This window comes from Lissotriton vulgaris, chromosome 1_1 (assembly GCF_964263255.1).
Source record: "Lissotriton vulgaris chromosome 1_1, aLisVul1.2, whole genome shotgun sequence".
Taxonomy (NCBI): Eukaryota; Metazoa; Chordata; class Amphibia; order Caudata; family Salamandridae; genus Lissotriton; species Lissotriton vulgaris.
The window spans coordinates 1,979,282,739-1,979,296,596 of record NC_141685.1 but is presented as its reverse complement, the minus strand read 5'-3'; positions in this window follow the sequence as shown (position 1 = coordinate 1,979,296,596).

Here is a 13,858-nt window from a genome sequence, read left to right as displayed (position 1 = left end):
TCATCCCATCTCACCCCCAGATTTTTGCACTAGTGCTGGGGAGAGGCGGAGGTCCCATTTCAGATGGCCATCACAGATCAGGCGGGGGCGTAGGCTTTTCCCAAAAAAAAACACCTTGGTCTTCCCTGCATTCAGTTTTAGCTTGTGGGTGTTCATCCATATTGCAATATCGCGAAGGCATCCTTTGAAATTGCTAAATGCTTCCACAGATAGTTCTGAATATGGAAACACCAACTGCGTGTCGTCTGCGTAAGAAATCGCTTTGACACCCCAATTGGCAATCAGAGTGAACAGTGGAGCTAAATAGACATTAAAAAGTAGGGGACTAAGCGCTGATCCCTGGGCAACACCACACCAAAGCTGTTTTGGTTTAGAAGAAAAAGGATCTAAAGCAATTTTCTGGGAGCGGTCGCTTAAGTAGGAATGTAGCCAGGCCAGTGCTTTGTCTTTCAAGCCAACAGCCTCCAATCTCTGCATGAGTCTGGCATGGTCAACAGTGTCAAATGCAGCAGATAGATCCAGGAGCACCAGCATTGCTGATACCCCTGTATCTAAAGCCCATCTGATTGACTCTGCCACCTCAATGAGGGCGGTCTCAGTGCTGAAGCCAGATCTAAAGCCAGATTGGGTTTCATGCAGAATGGCGTTATTTTCAATAAAGCAATTCAATTGGCGTTGAACCACTTTCTCAAGCATTTTTCCAGGCGATGATAGTAAAGAGATGGGCCTAAGATTACCAAGGTCCTCTGAGGCACCATTAGGTTCTTTTTTGAAGGGGAGTAGTGTGGCATGTTTCCAGTAGTCAGGAAACACCCCCGAGGCAATGGAGGTGTTCCAAATATGTGAGAAGGTTTTTAATAAAGAGCAGGACATCACATTCCAAAGCTTTGGAGGACACGGATCATCTGGGCCCCCCGATTTGCATTTTTTAATTCCATCCTGACCCTCTTCTTGTGAAATAGGATGGAACCGTGCTAAAGACGGGGCGGGCGCATTGACCAAAACCAAATCCGAGCTTACTGTTGCCACAGGGTCCGAAAAGGTGTCATACACTTTTACAATTTTATTATCAAAGAAGTCCGAGTTATCTTCACTTAAAGCCACTGATGGCATAACTTCCATCTCGATTACTCTCGGCTTAAAAAAAGACTGAACTATCTTAAAAACTTCTTTGCTTGATTGGTCCGTTTTCTGAATACAAGAGGCAATAAATAGTTTTTGGGCCGTTTTTATCAATTTATGAAGTCTGCTAAGGGCTTTTTTATAGCATGTTTTGGCTGTCTCACAATAATTTGCTCGCCATTGTCACTCCAGTCTCTTACAGTTGCTCTTTTCATCCCTCAGAGCCTGCGAGAACCAGGGGGCTGATGGTAATTCTCTACGTGATATAGACATTTGCTGGAGCGACAACATCCACCGTTTTTTTTATCCATTGATTCATTACCAGTGCATCAATATTTGAGTCTGTGATAAGAGCTGGAGGATCAATAGCCAGGGCAGGGCCTAGGGTGTCAGGTGACACTTCCACTGTCTACGCCTAAAAGAGTGTCTCCTACTGGCCTGGTTATTGGAGGATATTTTTACTGAGAAGGAGATCAGGAAGTGATCAGACCCGGCAAATGGTAGGGGTATCTCTGCTATTACTTCCTGAATGTTTGAAAAAATCAAAATCAGAGTATGTCCTGTGTTGTATATTAATTCTTCTTGTAATATGGCTGACAGTAGTCATTAGCCCTTCCTTAGTGTTTTCACCTTCTTAGTCTCCCAGAATACCTGTGAGTGTTCTAATCTGTACCAGAGTGTTCTATCTGTGTCAGTTGATGGTATGATCAGCTGGTGAGGTTTTGTATTCAGCTGTGTCCTACAATAAATCTACATGTAATGAGCTAGAAGTATCCTGTCACCTATCTTCACCTATTTACAACATTTTGGCGACAAGAATGAGATCCAAAATGCTCTTTTGCCTTCATGAACTAAAATTAGTTCAAGTCGTCTTAGGCCTCCTATCTGTCTTTAATATTATTTTTGCTGTCTCCCATGCATTAATCTTTATTTTTATGTTTGTTTCATTTCTTTTCTGTAAAGGAGGAAGATGTGTTGTATATTGATTCTTCTTGTAATATGGCTGACAGTAGTCATTAGCCCTTCCTTAGTGTTTTCACCTTCTTAGTCTCCCAGAATACCTGTGAGTGCCCTCCCCTCGGAAGGATACATTCTACTGGGAGACCTCAATTTCCATCTGGAAAAGAGCAACAACAGTAACACTACCACCCTTCTGGACAATCTCGCCAATCTCGGACTCAAACAACTTGTTAACACCCCCACACACTATGCAGGACACACACTCAACCCTATCTTCACTTCCAGCAAGCATATCTCCTTCACTCACACCACACCCCTCCACTGGACGGACCACAGTTGCATCCACTTCATTTACAATAAGACCACGATCCACAACCACCCTCAACCAACTCTGCGAAGAAATTGGAACAAAATCACCATCGACCAGATCTCCACATCGCTTCTTCAAAAACCCCCTGCCTATTCAACGAACCCTAACCAAGCCGCCATCAACCTCACACAATGGTTAACCCAAACGGCCGACAAACTAGCACCCTTGAAAAAACATCAAATCAAGCAAGGAAGCAAGAACGCCCCCTGGTTCAACGATGACCTTAAGAAATCCAAGAAGTTCTGTCGTTCCCTTGAGAAAACTTGGAAAAAAGACCCAAACACTATCACCCAAGCCACCTTCAAAAACGCCACCCGCAAACACCACCAACTAATCCGGACGGCCAAGAAATCAGCACTCAAAGACCGACTAGACAACAACGCCCACAACAGCAAGGAACTTTTCAACATCATCAAAGAATTCACCAACCCCAACGCCAGCTCAAACAACATCACCCCCTCTGAAGTCCTCTGCGACTCCCTCGCCTCATTTTTCCATGACAAAATCACCGACATTCATAACAGCTTTGACAACCAACCCGCAAACCAGTCCACCCCACTCACCTCCGAACCTGTACCTCCTCCGAATAACCTTTTCGACTGGAACCCAATCACCACAGAAGACACCATTCGCCTGACCCTCCTGTACTTCGGCTTGAGCGCTGGGACGCCTGCGGGTAGCTATCGCGCTTTATAAAAACCTATTCCATTCCATTCCATTCCATTCCATCCACTCAGGATCCCCTGCAGACCCATGCCCCCATCACATCTTCAACAAAGCAGACTCCATCATCGCACCCCATATCCGAGACGTCATCAACTGCTCCCTCAACTCTGCCACATTCCCAGAAAGCTGAAAACACGCCGAACTCATTCCCCTTCTGAAGAAACCCACAGCTGACCCCACCGAACTCAAAAACTACCGCCCCATCTCGCTCCTCCCATTCCCTGCCAAAGTCATTGAGAAAGCCATCAACAATCAGCTCGCCGCCTTCCTCGAAACCAACAAATCACTCGACTCCTCACAGTCTGGCTTACGAGCCAAACACAGCACCGAGACCGCCCTCATCGCAGCAACAGACGACATTCGAACACTACTGGACAACGGAGACACAGTCGCCCTCATCCTCCTTGACCTCTCTGCAGCCTTCGACACAGTCTGCCATAGCACCCTGATACAACGCCTCAGAAACATCGGAATTCAAGGAAAAGCATTGGACTGGATCATCTCGTTCCTCGCTGGAAGAACTCAAAGAGTCCGCCTCCCCCCTTTTAAGTCAGAGGCTACCGAAGTCATCTGCGGCGTCCCGCAAGGATCATCACTCAACCCCACCCTCTTCAACGTCTACATGAGCCCCCTCGCAACCATCGCACGTCAACACAACCTCAACATCATCTCCTACGCTGATGACACTCAGCTGATCCTCTCACTCACCAAAGACCCAATCACCGCCAAAACCAACCTACATGAAGGGATGAAAGAAGTAGCCGAGTGGATGAAGCACAGCCGTCTGAAACTGAACTCGGACAAAACGGAAGTCCTCATCTTAGGTGCATCCCCTTCCGCCTGGGACGAATCTTAGTGGCCAACGGCCCTAGGAAAAGCCCCCATACCGACGGACCACGCACGGAACCTGGGCATCATCCTGGACTCCTCACTCTCGATGACCAGACAAGTCAACGCCGTCTCATCATCAAGCTTCAACATCCTACGCATGCTCAAAAAAACATTTCGCTGGATCCCCACCGAAACAAGAAAAACGGTCACCCACGCACTGGTTACAAGCCGTCTGGACTACGGAAACACCCTTTACGCCGGTACCACCGCAAAACTGCAGAAAAAACTCCAACGCATCCAAAATGCTTCAGCCAGGCTCATACTAGACATCCTCCGCACAGACCACATTTCCGTTCACCTGAAAGACCTTCACTGGCTCCCCGTCAACAAGAGGATAACGTTCCGTCTCCTCACCCACGCACACAAAGCCCTATACGAACTTGGACCTGATTGTCTCAACACGCGCCTTTCCTTTTACACCCCCACCCGCCAGCTGCATTCGTCCAACCAAGCCCTCGCCGCTGTTCCGCGCATCCACAAAGCCACCATGGGGGAAAGATCCTTCTCCTACTTAGCGGCCAAAACCTGGAATTCCCTTCCATCCACCTCCACCTTACTTTGTGGTGCTGGGTGATTTTAATGTTCATGTAGATAGGCCCAACTGCCCCCAGGTCTCCCAACTAATTACAACTTTGGAAGCAGCAAACCTAATACAAATAATCTCTGATCCCACCCATAGGGCAGTATGTTGTAAATAGGTGAAGATAGATGACAGGATACTTCTAGTTGATTACATGTAGATTTATTGTACATATAGCTGACCATACCATCAACTGACACAGATCAAGTCAAGTCAAGTCAGAATTTATATAGCGCACTACATACCCAGAGGGTCTCAAGGCGCTTGAGGTTTTAAGCTGTTTTCTGAAGGCTAGGTCCCTAGATCTGGAAAAGAGGAAACTGTTGGTTGCCCATGAGTTAAGTTTGACGCAGCTGGACATCACAGCCAAGGAGGCAGAGTTCAGTTTAAATGGTGCCAGCGTGCAGCCAGTGCAGCCAGTGCAGTCTGGGTGGAAGTTACATATTCCAGAGGATCTTTGACAAAATTTCACGAAGGGGGATGCCATATATGCTTGAGTTATAGCTTATGAGGCAGCACTCTACATGAAAGAGATTCCTAGTGCCAAGTTGGGGGGGGGTCTGTGGAAATACTTTGAGATAGAGGGGAGGGATACTTTGACAGACCTAAGGAACACCTCAATCTCACCTATACCCTGGGAACTAGATTGGGCCCCCTTAGAGAACTCCTTCTGTTTACCCTTGCCGCCCATTCTTCTGCTGGGGACACTGCCCACCCTTGGGTAAGTCACCCACATACTCCTTGTGGACCCTGGTACTCATCCGGTGGTCCGCCTCCTGAGCAAGCATCCTGGGGTCAGTCAGCTTGCAGTTTATCAGATGCTAAGACAACTTTGGCAAAGAAAGACTATCCAAGTGCTTTCAAGGAATCAAGTGATACAACCCCTTATAATCAATTACCTTGCTGTCCTTTATCCAGCAATCCAGTGGAAGATTGTGCTGGTTCCCTTTGGATGGGAGGTGGTCTCAGGAACCTTCAGAGTAGTTGTGAGTCCAGCCATGCCTGTTGATTGTTTGCTGGGCAATGACCTGGAGAGTTCCCCATGGGAAAAGGTGGAAGGCTGTTCTGATTTGGAGATCTTGGGTCTGCCTGAGTAGGCATGAGTGACCACTCGGTCAATGGCAGCTAGTAGGGGTGATCAAGAGGACCTGGAGCCTAAAACAGTGGCCCAGGTGCCTGCCAGAAAGAGAAAGAGCTGAGGGAATGGGAAACCCACCCCTCAAGTTCCCATGGTCCAGGAGGAGGCTGATCATGAGTGGAATGCCCCTGGACCTACAGTGGAGCAAGTGGCTGAACTGGGAGACCTACCAGAGCTAACCCAATGGCAGCAGAAAGGGGGTCCTGCCAGGGAGGAATACCGCAGGGAGCAGATAGAATGCCCCACTCTTGTTGGTTTGTGGCAGCAGACTTCAAACTAGGTAGCTGGTGATCAGTCTGGATCACATTGGATCTACATGGAGAACAGTGTCTTATACAGCGAGCCTAAGGTTCCCGAAACTAGGTGAACCCATGTGCTGGTGGTAAAAATTTCAATTGATACTTGTATAGCGCACTACTCAAGGCCTTATACAAATACCGCTGTGGAAACCATCCTGGCTTTCCCTGTGAGGCATCCACTCCTAGGCACCCCCAAGGTGGAGGCCAGGCATCCTTAACGTTGTGGGGGCCGGTGTGGAGGTTAAGCAAGCTATTGCCCAGAGTTGCAGAGTGGGACTGCATGATTGGAATAGGCGCCGAGGCGAGAATTATCAGGTCCATGGAATTTTGAGCCCAAGACCCGCCGAGGCAGGGAATCGAACCCTTGACCCAGGCTAGACCTCTGCATCAGGGTCTGCCGCTCTAATCCTTGAGCCACAGTTCTCCACAGTGCTTCAGAGCCTTCATACTGGGTCTGACGCATGATGGTAGGACATTTGGGGCAGGACAAACCCTTTGACAGGATTGTCACCCACTTCTTTTGGCCCCAAATGAAAAGGAACTCTGATGCAAATGTTAGGCCTTGACAAACTAGCCAGGCAAGTGGTAAGAGTGGGAGGAAAGCTATAGATCCTCTCCAAACCTTTTCCCTTTAGTGAGCAAACTTTTTAGCATATAGAAATTGACATTGTTGCACCCCTGAAACCCAAGACAGCCCTAAGCAACAGGTACATCCTGGTCTTGGTGGACTATGCCACCCTGTAGCCCGGAGCTATCCCCCTCGGAATGACGACATCCACTGTGGTGAGACAGGTGTTGATGGGGATTTTTTCCCATATGTGTTATCACTAAGAGGTGGTATCTGACCGAGATACCAACTTCATATCCAAGTATATGACGTCTATTTGGGAGGAGTGTGCTGTAACCTACTAGTTCACCACTCATTACCACACCATGGTAATGATTTTGTTGAGAGATACAACCAAACCCTGAAAGGCATTATTAAGGGTCTGACTGACCCCACAAGGCTTAAGAGGGACATCCTCTTGCCATGCCTTCTGTTCGCTTACAGGGTAGTACCGCAGAAATCCTAAGGGTTCAGCCCTTATGAATAGATGTATGGGCATCCGGTAGAAGGACCTCTTGGTAGGGTGAAAGAAGGCAGGGAGAAAGCTCAGAGGAAATCTCCCCAGAATGTATTTAGCTACATGCTGGACTTCAGAAATGAGACTGCTTGCTTCAAAAAGCTTACTCAGGAGAACCTGGAAGTAAGCCAGGAAGAGATGAAATACTGGTATGGCCAGAATGCCACCATGGTAGAGTTTCAGCCTGGCCAGAAAGTGTGGGTCATGTCCCCATCAGCCTTGTTTGTGTTCCAGGACACGTGGACTGGGCCTTTTGAGGTGGTGGAGCACAAGAGCGATGTCACTTACCTGGTGAACTTGCAGACTCCAAGGAACCCTTTGAAGGTCCTACATGTAAACCACCTCAGACCTCACTTTGAGAGGTCTGAAGTGAACATGCGTTTGGCAACAGATGATGGGGTGGAAGAAAAGAATGAACCTCTCCCTGACCTTCTGTCTGTCATGGAGCAATGTAGGTCGGTGGAAGGTGTGAACCTCTCCCCTGCATTGACTCTGAACAACAGACTGATTGTCACCTGCTGTTGGGACAGTGTGTCATCCATTGGTGCACCTATGATGTGGACACTGGGGACAGTCCTCCTGTAAAACACAAAATTTACAGAATGACTCTTAACCAAGAAGGAATCAGTTTTGTACCTGGTGACCTACCTCGCATCATCTCAAATGGAGACTTACTATCCTGTTTATGTGGAGTAGAACGGTATGCCCACACCATTTCTTTAACTTTCTCCTCTGAAAAACAACCAACAGCACTAGTCATTTGTATTATCCCTTTGATTAACCTGTTGACCCTCTCACATATGCTGTTTCCTTGGGGATTATATAAACTAGTGCGATGATGACAAATACCACACATTTCTAAGAATAATTTCATCTTGTTTGACGTCAACTGCGTGCCATTGTCCGTTATTAAAACAGAAGGAAGACCCTCATCATGAAATACACCCTTTAAAAATTTTATTGTATTGTCTGTGGTGATCTCCCTAACAAAGAAAACAGTTAGCCACTTTGAGAACACATCAATGACTATCATTGCAAATCTTTGGTTGTAAGGCAACTCATCCATTGGGCCTATAAAATCCAAGCATATACTATGCCATGGTTTATCTGTGCAAACATTTTCCCTACTTCCTGACTAGACACTAACTTCAACCTCTTTTCTCCTTCTCTGCACCCTTCACAGCATTCCACACAAGATGCAGCATCCGAGTCAATGGATGGCCACCAAAAATTACTCTTTATTCTGCGTTGAGTAAGTGTCTGCCCAAGATGCCCCTCATGAGCTATTTTCAACAATCTTGGTCTCAATAAACATGGCGGGACGAATCTATACCTTCTCTTTTTTTTTTTTTTTTTTTTTATTTGACAAGCAAGTCAAGGAGATCAACATATCAAATACATAGTCAGAAAAGATAAAGTAAATCGAATTCAATTTGGTGCAAATGCATATTATAAAAATAAAAACACAAAAAAAAGTAAGAGAAGTAGTTCCTAGTCAGGACAAATCGCTAATAATTAATAATATCATAAACAGAGAAAAAACATACATGGTTCAAATCATTACCGACATGGCAGAAAATTACCCCACATTTTAATAAACTTAATTTTGGCTTTGATTCCTCTATTCCTGGCAATAGCTTCTTCCATAGTATAAATTTCATAAACCAATGACCACCATTCAGTTGTATGAGGAGGATTCTGAGAAATCCAGGCCCTTGCTACCACCAGTCTTGCAGAAGCCAATGTAATATTTAGCAAATCTTTATAGATAGGACTAACCGGGTATACAGCCAAAAGTACCGCGGCGGCATTTAACGAAAAATTAATCAGTTGATTTTGGGTTAAAATATTTTCTATTTCCAACCAATATTTCACTAATAATGGGCACAAGTAAATCATATGTATAAGGTCTGCTGCTACCTGACCACATTTAGGACATTTAGTACGATCATTGTTGGAGTTATTTTGTGCCCATTTTGAAATTTTTAATGGAGTGTAGTACAATTGACTAATCGTCCTATAAGATTGGAGTTTCAAACTGGAAGGCTGGACGGCTTTACTGATATTGACTAAGGCAGCGGAGATATTCTGGGTTGTCACGTTAGATCCTAAACTGACAGTCCATTTTAGTGCCAATCTAGGGGCTTCATCAGAGCTATTTTGGCTGAGACACTAGTATCCCAAACTAATTAGTGATTTTATATGCACAGAATAGAAACATGTCCATATATCTGAGCTGGTAATTTCTACCAGATTCATTTTGAGTACTAAATAATCATTAACTTGAATGTATTTGTATCTCATTTTTTCGGGCAATTGATACAAAAGTTGCAATGTTGGAAATTGTAGAAAACTATCCGTACCATAAAGATCCCCTAGTGTCTCAATACCATAGTTAGCCCATTCTCGGCCAATTTTATCTCTAAAAATATCTGGAAGCCCAGGATTATCCCATATTGGCAGCTCTTTATGAAAAAAACAAAGTATTGCACTTAGTCAACATCTGTTTCCATATAAATACAGCATCTCTTGCAGTCTTAAATTTTACCCGTTTGAAGTAATTTGGGTCTTGTACATTAGCCAGGAATTGTTTTGAGTGACCACCTAGCATGAATTGGTGAAAAAAATATTGGTTATTAGCGACAAATAAGCTACGAAGACGGCCTAAGAAAGAAGCAAAAAAATAAGCTTTGAAATCCGGTAAGTTTAAACCTCCCTTTTCAGATGGGAGTTTTAATATTGTCATAGACCTGCGAGCCTTCTTATAGCCCCAAATGAAACTACTTAAAATGCCGTCTAATTTTTTAAAGAATAAGTTATTAACACGACAAGGTATAGAACGGAAAAGATATAAAAACTTCGGCAGTATGTTCATCTTGATCAAATTCATACGACCTATGAGGTTTAATGGAATCTTGTGCCATTTTTTCAGAAGATTAGTCACTTCTTTTAATAAAGGATCATAATTTAATGAATTTATATCAGCGATATTAGATGATATCTTTACCCCTAGATATACTGCAGATTGACAGAGTCCTTGCACTGGTAAATTGGCCTTATAGTTCATAATGACTTGTGTTTTGTTTATATTTAATTTATAGCCAGAGATAGTTCCAAAATGTTTAGCTTCTGCCGTGATCCCTATTAATGCATCCACAACATTGGTGGTGTAAATAGCTAAGTCATCTGCATATGCGGTAATTTTTAGAGATTTACCTTCATGTTGTTTCTTAAGCTTAGCTACGAATACTGAGTCAGTTAACAAATATCTAGGGAATGTGAAGGGTCTAATATCAGGTACCCTTTGAACAATATTAAATATGAAAAGTATAGGGCTATGATCGGATGAGATCCTTGGGAAGATCTCCATATGTCCTGTATTGATAATTTCATCCGACGCCCAAGCCAGATCTATTCGTGAGCACCGTTTATGGGGTGGGGAGTAATATGTGTATCCAGGTATATCGGGAAACAGATTTCTCCACACATCTTTAACATTGTGTATCCTTGCTAATTCTAAGATTGCCGACCTAGTTTTACGCATGCGTCAAAATATACCTCTCTTTGTAACATCTTGATCATAGTCTAACACACAATTAAAATCTCCCATCACAATAAGTTCCCCCTCCCATGCAAGTAGTTCCAAGTTTAACCAATCAAAAATATGTGGGTCATCAGTATTCAGCCCATAAATAGCACAAAAAAAAATTGCGATTTTCTAACTGCATTTGGGTAATTGCCCAACGGCCCCCATTGTCCGCCGCAGATTTAATTACTTCTACACTTAATTGTTGCTTTTTCAAGATAGCCATGCCTCGAATAGGAGCATTTAAAGTAGTACATGTCACCAGCTCATATCCCAATTGAGTCAATAGCTTCTTATCCTTAAAACAAATATGCGTTTCAGTTAATTAAACCATATGTGGGTCATATATATTTAGTTCTTCATATACCTAATTTCTTTTGTTTTTATTATTCAAGCCTGACAGGTTCCAGGCTAAACATCTGAAATGCCACATGCTAGCTAGTTACAAGATCAAAGTAAACTGAGCCGAGCCGAGCCGAGCTGCTGCTGTGTTGCCGGCCGAGTTGCCGACCGAGTGCGCTGTGTCCTGCTCCGCTTTTCTCTGCTCCATAGCTACAGACAGAGGTTGCGCAGATGCTCTGCATCTCTCTCCTGCGCCCTCTCGACATCCATTCTGCACACACACAGAGGGGCTGAAACGTACGGGCGTAGTTGCGGATTCAGTGGAGGAGCTGTTAGAGAGCTTGTACTCTGCCATGGTCTCAGCTCCAGCAAGGTTGCTCATCAGTTTCTTTTGCTGTATACCTCCCGTTTACTGGGAGCTGCTCTCTGGGACTGCTGCCGAGGTAAAAACTGCTGCTGCTGCTGCTGCGGTTAAATCGAACACACGCAACCAAGTAGCTGAGCTGAGGAGCTGAGTGGAGTAGCTGTGGTGAGTTGCCGAACTTTACTAATACAAGGACTTGCTGTAGAGGAGAGGAGAGGGGAGGTGAGGAGGGGAAACATCCTGAACAACGAAATTGGAACAACGACTTACCTTTACAACAAATTCTGAATCACAACGAATCTCAAACAACGAAGATTCCAACCACGAAGACCTGAACCACGACTTTCTAAAAAAAAGAGAAGACCGAGTCTCTCATCCTACTGCTTCCAGGCATTCGAAGACCGAGGAAGACAGTTACGTCATTCTACATTTGCCAGTAAAGCAATGTTTCAAAGAAACTGATTCGTCACGTCACGTCAGTCATCTAAATTCAGCAGGTCAAACTGACACATTAGGAATCGGAAGTTTTTACTCAAAGGCTGGCGGACTATATGGAGTGTGAGCAAGCAGTATGATCACGACATGCTTTGGTCGTGGAAACAGCGTGTTTAAGAATTCACAGTTTTTGAAAAGGTAGGCGGGATTAATTAAGAAAAATTGATAAATGTAATGCATTTTGGACATTTGTGGCAATGCATGGTTAATATTTGAAATAATTTAATATAGTGATTAATGCAGACAGCTATGGAAAAAAAGAAGGAATGTTAATATTGTGTCTCCTTACAAAAATAATTGACATTTTAAAGTACGTTCATGAAATGAAAAGTATGGACCTAAATAGACAAAGAAAGTTTGAATAAAGAAAAAACAAAACGTCAAGGACATGATTAAATAAAAGTACATAGTGGCGAAATTTGAAAAAAATAACAGTAAAAAATGTTAGTGCTACCGGAAGTCGATGAATAAAGAGTATAAGTCAAAACAAGGTCAAATTTAAATTTAGAGAAAAATAAACATTAACACGGGCGTGTGTGAAAAAAAAGGACTATACATTAAAATATACGTAGAATAAAATATAAAAAATTGGGTAAACAGCAAGTTAAAAATATATCGTGGAAGACTTGTTATTACAATACTGCCAGCTAATGGACAGTCATGAGGTGAAACTTTTCGTGGTTTAGGAAGTCGTTGTAAAAAGAGTCGTCGTGGTTTAGCAAAGATCGTTGTTTAGCCTTCGTGGTTAAGGCACTCGTGGTTAAGGTTGTTTATGGTTGTTTAGTCATACAACTGGTGAGGAGAGGTGAGTGGAGAGAGGAGAGAGAGGTTTAAAGGCTTTGTACACTTGTTTACAGAATAACGAAAGAGTAGCGCCGATGACGAGGAAAAACCCAGCGCGACAGAACCGAGCTGGGACAGGTGTTCCCTCAGGAGAAAGCGCGGAAGAAGGGTCCGCTCTGGCATTTAAAATGCATAAACCAATTTCACCTGCAGTAGTTGCGAGGACCCCACGGCGTGTTGTAAATGCTCCTGAAATTCCCGGTAGCACAGAGGCTAATGCTGGTAAGCCGCAACCTACTCCCCCCCACCCTCTTTTTCTCTCTATGCCTTCTAAGGATGGTATTCTCTCACCAGCTCCAAATGATAAGGATAAAAGCAAAAATAAGAACTTAACTGCCGGGATAGCTTTGATGAAAACTATGGGCTTAGAAGTCAAGAGGTGCCTTGCTTCTGCTACAGAGATAGAAACTTGGGCTGATAAACTTATGGGGGCTGTTGCCCCTAGCAAGATCCCGGATTTGGAGACCGAGGGGTCTCCGAAGCATATGGAAACACCGGAGGGTACAGTGGAGCTAAAGGGGGTAAAGGGGGTAAATGAAATGTTGGTGATACAGGAGGATATGCCTGAGGTAGAGCCTAAAATATCCCTTGTAAATACTGCCCCTCTAACTCCAACTCCATCTCCAGCTTTATCTCCACAACCTTACTCACCCATCCACCCTATTCAATCTGACAAAGACACTAACGCAGGGTTAATTAAAGAACTTACTCCGGCGAGGGTAGCGATGGGGGCAACGGTAGCGGTAGTGGCAACTGCTTCTGCTTCTGCTTCAGCTCTTGCTCCAATGGAAACAACACCTGAAAATACTAGCATCTCCTTGCCAGCACCAGCACTAGTACCTACACTAGCACCGCCCCGGCCTTAGATCAGAGCCTAGGTGGGAAGAGAACAGATGGAGAAAGTGCTACGGCACTAGAAAAGATGTTGGATAACGATAACGACTCTAACGATGAGTACGAGTATGAGGAGCTCCCGGAGGATAAAGGAGGGTTCGAAAAACGAGACCATGCCATACTC